The sequence below is a fragment of the Myiozetetes cayanensis genome, unplaced genomic scaffold (assembly GCF_022539395.1).
Source record: "Myiozetetes cayanensis isolate MyiCay16 unplaced genomic scaffold, myiCay2020 scf5-8, whole genome shotgun sequence".
NCBI classification, from domain to species: domain Eukaryota; kingdom Metazoa; phylum Chordata; class Aves; order Passeriformes; family Tyrannidae; genus Myiozetetes; species Myiozetetes cayanensis.
In genome coordinates, this window is record NW_026087742.1 from 82,629,502 (window position 1) to 82,648,046 (window position 18,545).

Here is an 18,545-nt window from a genome sequence, read left to right on the forward strand (position 1 = left end):
CTTCTGTAATGCAATGGGGAGAAGAGCAGCTACAGGGAGACAAATAGGTCAGAACAGAAGGACTTTTCATGACTTCATTCACATCATTTTCACTCATTTCTGTCACACATTTTTCGTATAGATGCTTGTACAGGGCACCACCTGAAAAGCAGATGAGTTTACGAGTCTCCCTTATGCCTCAAGCATAGGTCAGGTACCACTGCTTAAAGCCGTGCCACCGTTTTCTGCTCTTTGTTTTGGATCACTGCCCTGCACAGGAGTAGAAGCCCAGCGTTTTGGCCTTCAAAACAGCTGTCCCCAGTTTTGCACTAGCCAGCCTCATTTCCTGTAGATGGGTAACAAGCCAATGTCACCAGTCTCAACAACTCTCCTACTCGACACATGTACACATTTTCCTGGGCTGGGTGAATTCAGTGCGCAGAACAGGAAAAGTTTCTTGATATGCAAATACCCTGAGTGACCAAACAAAGAGTGTTACTTGCCTGTGCTAGTGTCCTGGAACTGAGAAACATTGCTTCTATCTTTTCATGTACAGTCTGAGCATGGAATCCTCTGCCTTCCTCACCTTTAAATATTGTGAACAGGAAAATGAAGTTATTAGAGTAGACAACAGCATTTAAATCTGATTACTTATAGTGTTCACTGAGTGTATTAGTCTTGCCATATGTATTTGTTATTTCTCGTTGGAGGACTGGTAAATCAAATTAAATCTGTCCGTCTGTCTGTATCTTGTACAGCTTCATTCCCATCAGCCTTTATTCTTTTTGCTCTTCTGGGCAGAGAAGGAATATGTGGGGGATGGTTCTTGAGACATTTCCTCTTCTTCGGATCTCAATTCCTCAATTTTATTCACAGAGTAAACAGCAGGACACTACTGTATTCCCTGCTAAGACACTTCATTTCAGGACCTACAGAAGTAAGGCCTTTTGTTCTCTTTCTCACTTTCTGATGCAGACACTTCTATAAAATTGGAGTGAATTATGGTTTTGGGATAGATTTATTTCAGTGAACATGAAACCTCATTTTCCATAAGGTGTGCTCAGCGTGCCCAGCTAGTTGACAATAATGCTGTGTAGGTTCAAAGCTAAACAACTGACTTTCATATGCATCCATAAATGTATCAGAATGAAATGGGTCTTCTGTGGAAAGGCCTAAGTATGCAACCACAAAGATTTCCAGTATGTCAGGAAATATGAGTTGCTGTGTAGTAGACACACTGTAACCCTGTGATTCTTATTTTCTAGTTTAATAGATGAGAACTTCTCAGAACACTTACCATTGTTAGAGGGATGAATCCAGGAAAACAATTGTATTGATCCAGTGATGTCTTGGATTTTTTAATTATGTTCTTCAGTACATTGGCAGGCTTCCTGCTTTACAAAGTGTCAGTTAACTCTGCATTCACTTTTAATTGAACTATTGACAAAACACATTGCCATGATGTCCTCAAACCTGTTAAGGGCGGATTTCCTAGGAAAAAGGACAAGAAAAAAAAAAAGAAAAAAGAAAAGATAAAAAAATGGCAGGATTTAGAAAGGCCAGAGCAGAAAAGGATCTAAATCCCACCAGTGGTACATGAAATCTCCCAACCAACTGGACACTTGATATGTACTCTCTATATGCCAGTCAGGAGGAAAAATATAGGACCTGATTCAGAACTGTAGGCATCACTAGGTAATCGAACATTAAACACATAAACCTTCTGGTGAAGTCACTCATGAAAACAAGATCATGCAGAATAACACTACGGATGTTTTCTTTGTCGGTAGTGACAGAAAAAGAACTTGTCCCAAAATTTGGTTCACACCTTGGTATTTAATTTAGTTCCAAGATGTGGTAACTGGTGAACTTTCACATAAGTTGCCCTCACCATGTGTCCCCCGAAAAGGCACAAGAATTGTTTGCAACTGAAGCCCAAAAATTATAACTTAACCTCAGGAAATAAGTTAAATTGCAAAAATACAAACAAAATGAAATAAGTTAAATTGCAAAAATACAAATAAAATAGCCTTAATGATGAGAGTTCTAGATAAGGAACAATCTGGTATGTCTTTCAGACTAATGAGTAGGTCTTGCAGAAACCGAAATCTTCAGCACTGTTTCTCTTTCAGTGTTCTATAGTATACAGAAAGGGAACAGTCAAGTTGTGAAATGTCATTCTATATCATTATGTTCAGTTAGAACAAAAGCTAATTGCTGATCTTGGGACTAGCATGCATATTCCATTTGGGTCCCAAGAAAATCTCATTACTTATGAGATATTGCAATGACTAGAGAAAATTCAGTTAAACCAACTCTTCCTCTGTAGCACCTGTGGCAAAATGCCAAGCTGGCACCAGATAAGCTTTAACACTTTGTAAGACAAGCACTCTCCTGACAATCCAGCATGCAAGTTACTCAAATTGTATTTGCTAACGAGATAAAGAAAAAAACCAGCATCAGTGGTAGTCTAGTGCTGCAAGGCATAGCACCAATTTTATTACCTTTCTCTTTGATATCAGCGTTTTTACATCCTGAGCATGTGCACTGGAAGGGAATGCTTTGGCAAGTAAGTTCCTGGAATGGCTTCCCTCAAAACCTCTTGGAGGGTTCACAGAACAACACTATATCTCAATGGATGCAGCTGCTACAGGTATGTCTCATGTTTCTAGTGTTTCTCCCACAAACTAAGGAAGGCTTAGGATATGCTCACCTGTGATTCCCTGGAGCTCAGCATGAAGAGTTGGTTGCGCCTGTCAGTCTTTCAGAGAACTGCTGGGTTATTTGCCTACTTCAGGGAAGAACTAACCTTCATTCTCTCTCTAGGTTTGCAATAATTTTCCAAGTGAAATGATTGAAATCTGTCTTCTGTAAGTTTGTAAGGAGATAAGAAGTTTTAAAAATGTACTCCTCCACCCCACAGTGATTGTAAAGCTGCCTTGGATGTGACACTTTCCCTTCAATAATGAATGGCAAAGTGGTGAAAGTTCACTGTAAAAGGGAAACTTGGTTGGTGAAACAGATCAAAAAGTTTAGAACAGAGAGAAATAAAGGAAACAGAGCAAATTTTATAATCAGTAGCTACTCTACAGAGGAATGAGACTTAACCTAAATTTTTTTTTTTTTTCCTGATTTGCTTCCTGTACAACAAACAGAAAAGAGAGGTAGATGGATGATGTTCAAGCACATATTGTCATTAACAACAGCTGAACTAATGCTGTTTGAGTATGCACAGTCAGTAGTTTCTTCTTAGTTAAGAGAAAGTGTTGCACCTTGTTTATTCCCTTCCTTCTAAAGACTACCAGTTTGCATAAAAGACTATGAAAGGGACATTTCATTGGAGGCTTGTGGGAACAGATGCAAAACCACACACATAATATATACATAACACACTGTGAAAATATAACAGTGGAAAGAAGCCAAAGACAAAATAAAATATAGGCTTCACTTTCAGAGGTGCAAAGAACCATTCAGCAAACTGATTTCTGTGAGATTTAACGTGAACTTGACAGAGCAAATCAGCACTTCAAGTGCATGTTTGTCTTTTTGTAAAAGGTTTCCCCTGAGATGGATATCAGAAGAGTTTTATGGTTTAGGTTTTGTTTCTCCCTCACTGGTGGCTTCATGTTAGAACTGAATTTTGCATAAACGTTTCACAGGATAAAAATACAAAGAAAGGTTAATGTGATTTCAGATAGAAAAACAAGAGAGTCTCATTGAGCCTGATAGAAAACTAATCGGCTAAGAAAGCCAAGGAGTGTCAGTAAGAGAACACAGAATTTGCTTAGTCCTTCAAAACTGATGCTTACTAAGTCTTTCAAAAAGTCCCTTCAGCAAGGGAAACATTGTCCCGAAGGAAGTGAGGGGCTGAAGCACACACATGTGGAAGAATTGTGGCACTAATCTGAGAACAGCTATGCTATCTGGCTGTTTATAGTTCATAAAAGAATATTTGCATCAAGCATGTCCATAAACAGCAGGCAAATAACAGAAGTCCACAATTATAATAAAAGTTTGTTTTGACAAATCACATTACAGTTGGGAGGCTGAGAGACTTTGTGAATTATGGGCCAATGTATTTCTTCAGTACAAAGATTTTCTTCATAAAACAGGAAATGGGAGAAAAAACCCGATTTTTTGTTCTAGATGCTGGTCTGTAGAGGAATTGAAAGAGCCCTGCTACAGTACGCAGACAGTGCTGAGACTTTTGTGACTACTCAACTTCTCTAATTCTTGAAACTGGACCCTGTTCTGTTCTAAGAACAGAATTATTTTTGGAACCCTGAGTCCCAGCATTAGTGATAACTGACACAGTGAATTAGGATACAGGAAACTGAGCTGGGATAAAAACCTTAGTTTATTTTCATGCGATTTTCATTAATTAATAAAAATTTTCATATAGATTGGAAAAGTTGAAATCTTCAGTATTTACACAGAGTAAACAATATGTTATCAATTTCAGTTCAGGCAATTTGACTAACTGTATGGAGTGTAAGATTTCATGATAATTCACAAAAGGCCCAAGATCACCTCAGGAGAGGTTTTGGGATACTATATATGCATCCCAGTCTTGTCAATTAGAGTCTCATAATCAGTGTTTGACCTCAACATGGATGTTTTCACCAAACCAGACAACCAGATGATAAAGCTCTCCCTAGATGCTGTGCAGTGAGAAGGATGATTTGGTTTACTTAATGAAAGGGAAGGGAGTTGCATGCCAGAGTAGTCTAAAGGCATCCAAGATCAGCACATTTTATCACAGACCTTTTGGGTCAATCTGTATTCTTCTTAAAACCAGAAAAATTGTATAACCTTTATATGACTAGTGTATTTAGTCTTCTTCATAGATAATGATGAGTGAACACTGCAGTTACAGTAATGAAAAGATTATTAATCAAAAGAGAATCTTTCATTCTTTCATTTTTATTTTTTGTTTCTCCAGCTTAGTCTACTTTAACTTAGTCATCTTTTATGTGAGATATCAGAAGCAGAAAGCAAGTGATATATGGTTTAGGACTGGCTTTGCCTTTTTTTCCTTGTAATTTTTTTTTTACCCCTTTTTATTTTTTTTTCTTTAGTTCCACCAATAAATACTCAGATCTGTGTAGTATTTAAGCAAGCCCCAAGCTGGCTTCAGGCCAATTATGTTTTCTGTAGAATACAAACTCTGTCTTCACCTTTTTACGTAACCCAGCATGCACGTTACTCAAGTTGTATTCACTGAGATTAAAAAAAAAACCAAACCGCATCAGGTGGTAGTCTAGTGCTGTTTTCTGTAGATGATATTTTCTGTAGAATGTTGATGTTTTCTGTAGAATACAAACTCTGTCTTCATATTTTTACACAACCAAGCTATGCTTCAAATCTTACAAGTAGAGTTTACGCCCTTAGAAGGAACAGGGCTAAGAATCTATTGACTGAATTTTCAAATACCACCCGATCTTCTCAAATTATGGAACCAGCTGATTTTGTCCAAAACACTTCTTTTCCTTAATTTATAGCATACAGTCAAAGCTGTTTGTTTTTCTCTGATGAATAAGACACACTGAGACTATAGCAAGGAGATTTGTTTAAACCTTCTGTTTTGTACTTTAGAAGAAAAGGGGAACTTGTAGGAGACTGCAGTTGATGAGATACTGACCTCGCATGGAAGGGAAAGTGTAAGCAGAATATTGCTAGATATAAACTTTTCTGAAAGAGTGGAGAGCTTATAACACGTAGCAAATCTCATTATAGGGCTATGCAGTAGGTACACAAGGCAGTCCTACCCTGAATATTACAATACCTGGAAGCTGAAATATAGCTCAGTTCCTCACTGTGTGGTGGTGACATATCCAGACATACATTTTTTCAGTTTACAAGAAGAAGCATTTTTTCTCTTTATTTCCTTTCTCTTCATGATTAACTTGCTTGTCTCTGATCCTAGGCTACCACCATGTGGCCACTTTGAGAATCTTCCCAAGTAACAGAAGCAAAGGCTGATTACTGAGCCTGGAAAGCAGCAAGGTACTGCCTGTGTACAAGATGAAGGCCACATGAAAGCTTTAGAGGGCTAAATTTTGCTTCTTGATGGCACTCAGTCATTCATTATTTAGTCACCTAGTTCTTTGGTTTATATCTCTTCTGTTCTGCTTTAATTCTCACCCTACTCCCTCCCCTGCCAAAGACTGACAAAACACACTAATTCAGAAGGAAAATTTTTCTCTAAGTAGCAGCATTGGGTAACTCCATGCATTGTACTCTAAAGTACGTTTTCTCTATGCTGGGCATTTCTGCCCATACATTTCAAATTCTGTTTCAAATAATCCCTTTGTAGATCTCCTCTGTAAGACCTTTTTTTTAACCTCTTCAGTAATGTCATGGACAGTGGGATGCACCCTCAGCGAGCTTGTGGGTGATCCCAGTCTGAGTGGTGCAGCTGACGCCCTAGAGAGAAGGGATGCCATCCAGAGAGAGCTTGAAAGAGTTGAGGAGCGGGCTCATGCAAACTTCCTGGAGTTCAAAAAGGCCAAGTGCAAGATCCTGCAGCTGTGCTGGGGCTATGCCCAATCTCTGTGAACAGGTTGCCCAGAGAAGCTGTGGACTCTCCTTCATTGGCAGTGTTCAAGGCCAGGTTGGGTGGAACTCTGAGCAACCTTACGGCAGGGATGTTGGACTAGTTGATGTTTAAAGGTCCTTCCAACCCAAACTGTTCTGTGCTTTTGTGGTTCTACAAAATATGATTGCAGTAAACTCTCTCCAAAGCTCATGCTTCTGAGATATTACTTCAGACTGTGACTCATATATGGAAATATCTGGTTCTATATATTTGCAGCTGTCAGGGTAGGAGGAGACATCTCCAGGTCACACAAACCTATACTGGGGAGCAAAACTTTGCACCAAGTAAAGGCACTTTACTGGATTAATTTTTATTCATGCAGTGACAGAAATAATATTTTAAAAGAAACAACACACTTAATAGATTTATTACAGAATGGACTTGGATTTTTTGTTGGAGTACTTCATCAGGAAATAACCTACATTGGAGTTGGAGTCTACTACAATCTGAAACTTAAATCCAGTCTCCAACCAACAATGGGACATTTATTGTGGTGTAAACATCTCACCTTGACATTTTTGCTGAGTCAGAATCACAGAATATTGAGCTGGAAGGGATCATTGAGTCCAATTCTTAAGTGAATGGCCTATGTGGGGATGAAACCCATGACCTTGGGGTTGTTAAAACCATGCTCTAACCAACTGAGCTAATCTCAGTGTTTACTCCATATACAAAAAATTGGTTAAAAAAGTGGAAAATTAGAAATAGTTTAGATAAAGGTTTTTAGCTACAGACATTATTAAGTCTTAATCCTAGAATTTTTTTACTGATTTATTTTAATTTAATAGTCAATAATTTAATTTTATTTTTTCTGGAATTAAAGCTCTTGAATCTTTTTACTGAAACATAAGTTCCGTGAACAGAGTTTATATACTTACAAGATCAACCTTGAATTTGTAAGTCCATTGACCAATTAGACTAAATTATGCTTTTATTTACAGTAATTTTATTCATTATCTCTCCATACAGTGAATGTTAAAATAAACTTCAAGAATAGAATTATTTTCTGAAGTGTAGATTAAAACTGCATATCAGAGTCACCTGTAACTTAGTTGCATGACTCTGTGCTCATTTCAGAAATTGTGAAGAGAAATAGATACTTTCTGAGTGAAAATGAACAGCATGAGGGGGGAGTTGTTTTGTCAGTGTATTTCTCTTCATTGAAAATAATGATACTTAAACCTGATTTGTGTACATAAAAATATCCGTACTGAAAAGACTGAAAATTCTTTATTTCAGAATTCCTTTACCTTTTAAGTTGCAATGACAATTACCTGATTATTCCTAGAAATTCCTAGAAAGGTGATACATGTCAGTCTGAAACTGTGATTATACAGCAGTAACATAAGTACTTAATTTCTTTCCCATGCACTCAACATTATGCTCTCACTCACATAGAATTTTGCCAAGACATTTCCAGTCTAAGTTACTCTGAGTATTGTGTGAGGAAATATTAGAGAAGTAAAGTAATGATGTGCTTCCTCTGCCTTTCAGTATTTCTTAGCAAACTTGGGCATATTGTGTTCTAATAGTGCCGTTTTGCATTCGAGTAATTTTATTCTTAGATGTACTTCATTCTTTGATCTGCTGTCCAAGTTTGTATCCAATTAAGTTCTGCTTTTTTTTTTCTTTCCCTTTCAAGCCTTTTTAACAACTATTTGCCTTGTATTTTTCAAGTTTGTGTAATTTTTCCTATCAGATATTCAAGAAGAACATGGTAATTTTTAAACTCTAAATATCAAATAGTTGTTAGTATGCTTTCTGCCCACATTGAGAATAATCACTCTGTTAAATCAACTCTGGTTTTAGCTGAAAAGAAAGCTGAAAAGATCACACGCCTAGCTGCAGTCATCTTTATCACACTGCTGTATCCTTCTCAGATTTAGCAGCCTTCTCTACTGACCTGTTGATCACAAACTTTCCTGGTTTGGCTAATCTTTTTGCTCAAAGGACATGTCTAAATCTCAGCCATGTTATCAGAGGTCTATTCTAATAGGAGTACTGGTAACTCCAATAGTTTATTGGTAAGAGATGAGATAGGGTATACATGAGATAAGGTAATGGCTTTAAATTGAAAGACAGTAGATTCAGATTGGAAGTATTTGAAGAAATTCTTTACTGTGATGGTAGTGAAGCACTGGAACAGGTTACCTAGAGGGACTGTGGATTCCCATCTCTGAAAGTGTTCAAAGCTATCTTGAATAGGGCCCTCAGCAATCTGATCAAGGTGGGTGGCATCCCTGCCCATGGCATGGCATTGGAACGAGATGATCTTTGAGGTCCCTTCCAGCCTTAACCATTTTATGGTTCTATGGTTCTTCAGAAATAAACCTTTGTTAAACTAAGGAACAGCTGCTTAAAAGAAGAAAAACATTTAGCCACATCCACTTACCAGACAAAATGAAATGGAAGTGGCTAAATTAATGTGACAGCCTAAGGCATGGAGCAGCCTAACAGAGTGATGACAACCCTGACTCAGTTTGGTAAACGTGTATTTGTGGGTCGAGAGAGCTGGTACTGATTGCATGATCCAGTGCACTAATAAGGATTCAAAAAAAAAGTATCTCCTGTCATCAAACACGTATCTGACGGATTTTCTGATCTGACTGGACTCAAGGAGGTGAATAAGCTGATCTACGGTAAAAGGGAAGTAACAATGGACAGCATGTGGGAAAGGACTTGAAAATGTTTCAAATTTTAAGTTTCAAATTTTTGTTTCAAAATTCAAAGGCAAGTTTGATCCATAGTGGAAGCCACAGCTTTGAGAAATCACCTCAGAATGAGGAGTATGTCTCACTGGGACTTCCCTGCATGCTAAATGGGGAATTATCTAAGCTTTGCAGTTGAAATAACACCATAGAGGGCTCTATTCTCTCATCTTCCATCATCAGAAAAGCATGCATTCTTGTTGTGGGACTGAGGAGTGAATGGACTGCAACAGCTGTGAACCTCTGCCAAAGGTAAATCCTAGCAACATTCCTTTTTAAACTTCAGGAAAGGTTCATTCCATTCTCTCAAATTCTTCCCAGAGGCAGGAACCCTCCCCTCCTCTGTCAAGAAGGACAGGGCTGAGCTAGAGAAGCCCTCCTTTGACTGACAGATTTAAACCCATCTTTTCCTCCACCTTCATTTTTTTCTATCAATTCTCAAGGAAAAAAAATATTTTTTAATCAGGAAAATCAAGTACCCTCCACTGGGAAACTGAAAAAAAACCTCACCCTGAACTCTCAAATTATTTTTAGGCAAAGTTGTAGAGTTCAGTAGGATCTTCTTACAAAACTTTCTGAAATTGATAACATATCAGTTTTATTAAATATCGAGCATTTTAAGATTTTATCAAAATATTTCCTGGTTTATTTTTTTTTAGCAATGAGAAATAACAATGTCTGTAATGTTTTCTTCATACCACTTGGGAAGGAAAATAAAATGCTCCATTCTGAGGGACATTCTTAAATCAATTGTATAGAGGAAAGATGGAGAGAAATTAAAAGTACCCCATGAAAGGAATGGAGTGGAAAAGAAGGTTTTTTATTTAGCACCCTTTTTTTCCCCCCCAGTTTGTTAATTTTTAGAGTTTTAAAGGTTTCATCCAAACAGAGGGAGCAGATACTTCATTTGTAACAATTTTAGGGGTCTGAAATTAATTTATGTGCGCATTTAATCAAAACAATTTACAGTGTGATTTATCAGATTTATTGTATGGGTCTAGCTGAAGGTGAGGTGAGTCTCCTCTCTTCCCTTTCTCCTTGTCTCTCTTTTTAGTTGATTGCTTGTTTTAGCTGGATCTCCATTAGCTGTAATGGAAAACTGAACAACAAACTCCTTGTAGATGTCAGTTTTCAGATATCTGAATCCTAGTCCTAGACTGCACAAACACAAACAGGATTAATCCTATTCCAAGACTTGTGACTGAGAAAAAACTGAGCATATATCTTAAAGTCTTTTCTGTTTGACTCCTCAGGGTTTGTTTGCTCGTTCTCTGACCATACACTATGCCCTCCAGTAGCTAAAGTGCTGCAAGTACAGGTCTAGTGGGAAGATGCTCTATAGACTAACGTGGTGCTTTAATAGCACTGTTTAATTCTGGTAACTGGGAAAACTGAGTTATAAGAAGACTTACACAGGTGTCATTGAGGTCTCTGCCTCCTTGAGATATACAATGAGATATACACAGCTTTTAGTAGTTCCAATACAGAAACAGACACATCACACACCTCTGACCAAGCAGAGTTGCTGTTTGCAGCACAACAGCCATCAAACTGGCTCTAAGAGCTAAGCATGAATTAAGGTGAACAGGACATGCTTTGTTAGTCTCCTATTTGATTCCAGGAGTTTTTAGCTGATGAAGTGTATATATATATATATAAAGTATTCTGTTGTCAGTGCTCGAATATCTGATCAGGAATAGTTGCAAAAGTTAACAATCAGATGTTGATACATATGCTCTTAAGTGTCTAGGAATTTTCTCTGTGTTAGGCTATGTTTCACCAGTTCCCTTCAAACAATAGAGAAGGATCTCTTCCTAGAAATAATTAGGATGCATATCTATTGTTTTCATGGTAAAAGATGAATCACTCTTTCAAGCCTTAGTCTCTTAGGCTGCTTATTGTCACAACTATTGTGATTCATCAGTAATCTCACCATCACCTCAGAGGGAATATGTGTGCACAATGAGACATCAGCTTCTGACCAGTGCTCTGAGTTTTTTTATGTAGTGTGTTAAGTTTAAAATGGAAAGTTCAGAATAGTAGCAATTAGCTATTTCAGATATTTCTGGTGATTTGGAAAACTTGTATAATGTCTCTGTGCCGCAATTCTTCACTCAGAAAATATTAGGGTTCTGGTTTATTCCATTCAACCCACCACCACTGTCCTTCTCTTCCTCATTAAAAGTAGTGTGTATCCTAAGGTGTTAAATGGGTCTGATTTAGTCTAACGGTGTTGTAATCATAATACTATCAACACTATTTTTATAATTGAAGCCTTTCACTGATTCCTCCCTATTAGGCGAGACCGAGTACACCTACATAGTATTGCACTCCTTTATAGGGCTCATTCCCACTCCTGATGCAAAGTCAGCATACCCTACAGTGTAGCCCAAACCTTCACATTACTGTCTCATAAATCTCTGCCTGTAGGATTTGACTGTAATTGATATTAACCTTTACAGGTGGAGCAAAACGGAGAAACTAGATCAGAGGCATTGTATCTAAAGTTGACTTTCACTGTCAAGAGATGTATATTTGCTGTAGCTGAAAAGTTTTGGAAAGCCAAGAGACATCATCTCCAAGAAATTACTTTCTCTGTCAAGCCTTGAACTAATGTATGTACATATACATCCATCTAGTTTGAAAAGTGTTACAATAGTAATTCACGACAAAAGGAATGTTACATTTTGAGGCTGCATATGTGGAGTAGAAGGTTGCATGGATATCTGCCATCCCTATTATGTGAAGCAGAAAAATTATCTGAGATCAATTTTAAAACAGGATTAACAGCCCCAAATGGTGGCAGTTTAGTTATAGCAGTAGAAAACTGTGATGTTAAAATTCGCTTCTGCTAACAAGCATATATCACTACCAGGAAACTTTCTTTACCTTACTGCTCTCCTTCAAGCCTGCCTCACTACCCTTTTGCAGTGAAACATTTCATTAACAGCCCAAATCTCTGAAACTTCATTTTCACATCAGTGCAAAGCAAAACATGAGATTTCCCCCTCTTCCTCTCTTGGTATAAACAGACCTGAAACTAAAGAGCACCCCAAATTCCCTCAGAAGATGATTACAAACACTAGTCTGTTAACACCACAAACTAGACTGTGAGGGCCTGTGGGAAGGGAAAGCCCATGCCCTTTAGTCATATGCATGGGACTTCACTGGAACTAGCTCCACACAGGGTTCAAACAATTGTGGAAAAAATGGCTGTCGAGTACTAAACATTGCTAACTCCATAAATCCTGCGCTCTAAGCACTCATTCCTTTTCACAGGCACCTAAACCCTGGGTGGAGTATTTGCAGAGTGCTCTGGCTTTATGGATATTCTTAATTATGTCACGCTGTTTTGATTAGCTCAGATCCACATGTGGTTCCAACACATCACTTTGATGGACTGGAACCATTAGTTCAGTGTGAGGGTCTATTAAGGATGGGAAAAGTGTCGGATTCCTACCATTCTTGCTTTTCTGAATAAATTAACAACATGGGAAAATTAAAAAAATCAAATAAAAACTCTGTAATTATTTTACATGATTATAAAACTCCAGAAAATATACTGCCAGGTATAAAATTGCTTTTCTCTGAAATCTGCAATGGCACTGTGCTATTGGTGTAAGAAAAGAGGAAGAAACATGCTGCAATTGCTAATGTGCTACCATCAATTCCATGTACAAACCACACCTTTACCAGAGAAAATTTACATGTTTTTCTAGTAAGCAGAAGATACAATGGGAAAATAAGTATTCTACATTTTAAAAATTAAGTACTGGGTTTGTGATCAGGTTTGCCACTATTACCATTGGATCTGAGATTCCAAGTCACACTCTTCTCACTTAAATACAACAGACTTCTATATACAGTCAAAGTTCTCAAGAAGCATTTACCTTCCTTTATTGAGTTCATTCTTAGAAAAGTGTGGTTTTGTACATCCCCACCTTAAGATCATGTCTGATAAACACCAGAACAAGGAAGCAATTGGATTCAAGATATCAGAGACAAAGGCTACTGGTTTAGCCTTGCCTTGATTAATTGTATTATTTAGTTTTAACAGAAACCCCCCCAAACCCACATGAACCTAAATGCATTCTCTTATGATCTCAAGTCAAGATTAACTTATTGAATCTATGTATAGGAGAAATCTAGATACAAAATAGTCACAGTAATCACAGCCAGAAATACTTTTTTGAAAGAAAGAGACACCCAAAAGATGAAGTTGTAGTTTTTAAGGCTTTAATATTAATAGGCTGAAACATTCTATTGAGCCTCTATATGACATTTCTTTGGTTGGATTTTTTTGTTTGTTTGTTTGTTTGTGTTTTTTAAAACCTGTATTTTTAACTTACGTACTGGAAGCATAAAGCTATTTCCGTACATAACTCTAACAACTGTTGCCTGGGATGCGAGTGAAGATCTTTAGGTCTCTACCAGTTCACTGAATGAGCCGTCAAAGCAAGGGGAGTGCATGGGATCCTTCCCTTGTCAGCATTTCTCTGCTGTGTGCCCAGTATTTAAAAACGGGGGAAAACAAAGCAGAAGAGCCAGGTTCTGTGCTCTGGAGAGGATCAAACCAGTTAGCAAATGATAGAAAATATAATCTTTGATCTCGTCAGCCCTGTATAGCAGTGCTTATGACACCTAAGAGGATAATATTTTGTCCTAATTTGGCAATATTTGAAAAGGTAGTAAATAATGTATTCTTGGCACCTTATGTTTCAGATGAGTCAGATTCTCAGTGATTAAACTTTTTAATATGAAAAAAGAGGTATATCTGTTCCAAACCACAGTACCAGAAATAAAAATGAACAATTTTTATCCATTATTGCCCATCCAAATTCCACTTAAGGTGGAAACCTGGAATGCAAAGTATAATTGTGTATGATTAAAGTGGTAAGTTGATTTCAAACCCACTTATTATCAAGTCAGTCAACTCTCTCCTGAATTACATTCATAACTTGCTGGTATGACTTGCAATCTGACATCTCATAGCTGCAAACTAACTTCATTTATAAGGCAAACCAGGTAGAAGGACAATTTCAGAGGTTAGGCTGGGCAAAGCTTCAGATATGAAGGGTTTAAGTCATACCTGTTCAAAACATGAGATTTATTTGTTCTTTTTCCTTATTAGTTCTGTAACTTTTGGTTTTCTTTCCATTTTGTGTTTGTTTGTTTTAATTTGATGTGCGCTGAAAGATGCATATTAGCCACTGAAAAATGAGGAGAGCAATGGTGACTAGGGTAGGACCTTTCTGGGATTTTAATTCCATAAGCACGCTAGAACTATGGGATTTTATTTCTTCTTTAATCTGACTTTTTCTTAGAAGATAAAAGCTCATTGCAATATGTAAAAAGTTTTTAAACCATTTCTCTTCCATATAGAAAAACAAAGAAAACATGAACATCTCTGACTTCTGAGTTAGTCAGGCAGAGGTGTGCCTCTTTCAAGGCATTTCAAAGAACTTGGGTGAGGTTCTAGTTAATGTTTGCATATTCAGAGGTGTGCTTCAGTCCCTCAGTGGGAAGTGGCCCTGGTAATGGGCTTTTCTGAGGCAGTGTCTTGTGAAAAGGGAAGTCTTTTGAATCAATTTCTCATTATACTCCAGAATCAAGACACGTTCCAGTGCTGATCTGTGATGCTTCTCAGCCCAAATGATGCACAGGTACACAGGATCCAAGGAACATTAAAATTAAGGTAAGTTTTGGAAAAAAAAAAAAAGTAAATGGTAGTCCTGCTTCAACTCTTCATCCACCCAGAGATTTAAAATTTCTTTGACCTTGAATTTATCATTCATTGATAAATTTCTACCTTTTCTACTATCAAATATGGGATAGGAGGGGTGGGGAGTGTTGAAAAATATGAATCAACAACCTTGAATGAAGCATAAGTTTTAGGTAGTCTTAATCAAACAAACAGTCTGAGTGATTCCCCTTATATCTAAGGCTGTGCATTAGAACCATGAATAAGAGATTTCTTTCTTTATTCTTTGAATTTAGTCTCCAAATTAGGAACAACATTATTTACAAGAGCACTTGAAATTGTCTTTTTTGAGAATTTTACTGGGTTTTTTTTTTTAATGAAAATATATGGATGTAAGAGATATTTCTTAAATCATTAACTTTTGTATTTAGGAAGATATAATAATCATCCCTGCAAAATTTTTCAAAAATAACCTTATTCAGACACAAAGGCAGTGTGGATTTACACTTCAGCAAACTCTCTGGTCTCCTGAGTTTTTAAAATTAAAGAGTTTATTTTTCTGCCACTCTAAGTAAGAGCTCTTAAATCTTGTGAAACCTGTTTCTGCGACTTTCATTTTTCTTTCTCTGACTGTCTGCTTCCCAGATTCACCAGGTGGACTTTGCACAGACAATTGCAATCTCTGCAGCTGCAGTGGTGGGGGGGCTGGCAGCTCCTCTTAGTTCTCTTCCCTTTCCCTTAATCCAACAATGCACTGCTGTAAACCAGACATTGCTGGTTTACAGCAATACCAACAGGTGTTGACTGCAGGTGAAGCTCAGAAATGAAAGAAGGGGGATAAACAAAAGAAAAAAGTAAAATATGTGTAGTACTTTTTAAAATCAAAAAAAAAAGGCATTTTGGACAGTGCACTGCTTGGAAAGTAAGTTTTTAATTTGTTTTTTTTTAATTTTTGCTTTATTTTTTTGTTTTTAGGTGATTTAGATTGTTGAGATAATTTCTATTCCATTAGGTTAACTGGACTGTCTGTAAGTTAATTTGCCTAGTGTGCATTTCTACAGAGACAAAAGAACCAGAGAGTCTTTAAAAAAAATTATCAGGCAGTGAATTTTATTTTGCACCTCATGGACTGAATTTCAGCACCATATACTAAGTCAAAGCTCTTTGTAGCAGAGGATGAGGACTCCAAAGCCCTGTCTGTAGTTGTCTGAGAGGAAATGTTCTGTTTTTCAGCTCATCTATGCTGGCATAAATGAAAATATGTATTCTTTGACAAGTTGTGAATTAAAGGTTTTTTTGTATGGACAACTTTTTGCTCCCTTGGTCATCTTGGGTGTTCTTACGCTTCAGTGCTTTCACTTTACTCTTTTCTGTGAACCAATTCACTTTAAATACCCATAAGAAATAGCCTTTGGGGTCAGCCTAGTCATCCTTTTGCTATTGTGCCTGCAGCAGTGGCATCAGACGTTACTCAGATATAATCCACAACTCTGGCAGCTCCTGCAGACCATTCTTCAAGTATTTCCCCAGCATCAAGAGCTGTTGAATTAGGGATATTAGAGGGTTCATCCATCTCCGATGCTTTTTAGTAGCTTTTCAGGTACCCGACTTCCACATATTTGCCTGGTCCTGTTCAGAGCCTGCAGACACTGCCCACCATCACAGCGCCCTTGGGAGAAAGTGCAAGAATTCATTGCACACTGAGTGGAGAAGTGCCTCTCAGTCCTGTACACAGGGTGCTTCTTGGAATAGCTCACCTCTGGGAAACAGCAATGGTCTCACATGAAATGTCTTTCTCTGACTCAAGTTGGTTAACTTTTTTCTAAGTTTATTCAGAATTACTTTAAAAATCTTCCTTCTCTGTTCCTGTGTGTCCTCTCTCCAAACGAATTAATTTATATTGCCTAGCAGATTATTTCCATTTTTGTTTCTAACACCAAAAGCTGTTGCTACTGTAAGATTTATTTTGTTCCTTTTCCTGTTCCACATCCTCTTTTGATTTTGTTTTCAAAAAAAGTAATGTTAATATTAGCCACAAATATTTTAACTTGCTTAGTGTTTTCCATCCTTATTTTTCATTTTCTTCTAATTTAAATAATGTGCATACATGCTCCTAGGACTGTTTTTGATTGCTTCATATCATGGGAAGTGATGAGCCAGTACATGTTGAAATAATAAACCCTTGAAAACTCTTTGTTTTCATTTTATATTGTTGGTGACTTTTTGTCTTACCACACACTATATTATTCCAGGAGCACCATTCATGGCCCAGATCACACCTTTCCTCACCAGACAATTGAACTGGTTTCTCACCCAGGTACACTAAGCAGGAGAATTTACTCTTTTTTTTGACCATATGCATACTGTGACATGCATACTATAGCTGCTGGTGGTGCTAGAGCTGAGATCACTCCCAGAATGAACCAGATGGGGAAAACTCTGCCTTAAAGCTTTTTGTTATGACTTTTTCCACTGCACTTCATAAACATCATTCATTAAGTGATCTCTTTTTCACTGCATTGTGCCAAAATTGCATTATAAATTAATCTGTATATGTATGTATGTGTATTTTTTTCCTGGAAATATCATTACAGATTTTTTTGGATATGCTGAACATTCACACATTTTTCTCTACAAGACCAGTGCCACTTGTCAGTCCTTGGTGAACATTTTGATATGGCTCCAGGTGCTGATCCCTGGATAGAATGTGTCTGAGGATTTAAAACTGAAAACAATCAGAGCCAAGACAAATTAGTTAGCGAGTGAAAGATTCTGAATACAGAGGCATATGAATTCTGTGGAGAACTCAGAAGATCTCAGAAGCTGTTTTGCATTAAAACAACCTTGGAATGAATATTCACCCATCAGAGGAACTGCAATGCTGTCTTCCTGAAACCAACTTTGATCAGTCTGGAATCTACTTGCTCACTGCATCTCGAATTTACCAAATACCTGAAGTACTCTTGCTTGCACTCACTTTTTCAAATGGCAGGATTCATCTCTCCTTATGGTTCATAACCTCCTGAAACAACTAACACGAATCACAGTCTAGAAATGACCACAGTCACTGGAGGCTAGATAACTGATACAAATAGAGCTACTGGGTTTGTATCTAGTCAGAATTATGTCAGTTGACTCCTACCTAAACTGTCTGTTTTCAGTATCAGTAGTGTCATATCTGTGATCTTGGCTTGCAATCTAAGCAGTGCTGTGATTCAAAAGCAGTGCAGTATGGCACACATCTCCTCCTTGGTCCTGGCACACAGTTAAAGAGTGGGCTTGAATACAAACACCCTGAGGACGGAAGACATCAATCAACAAGACCCCTTAAACATATGTTAGACATATGTTAAACATCCTCATGGGGTAAAGCTGAGGGGCAAGTACTGATCTCTTCACTCCTATAACCAGTAACAGGACTTGAGGAAATGTCAAGAAGTCGAGCCAGTGGAGGTTTAGGTTGGATATCACGAAAAGGTTTTACACCCAAAGGGTGGCTGAGCCCTGGAACAGGCTCCCCAGGGAAGTGGTCATAGCATCAAGGCTGTCTGATTTAAGA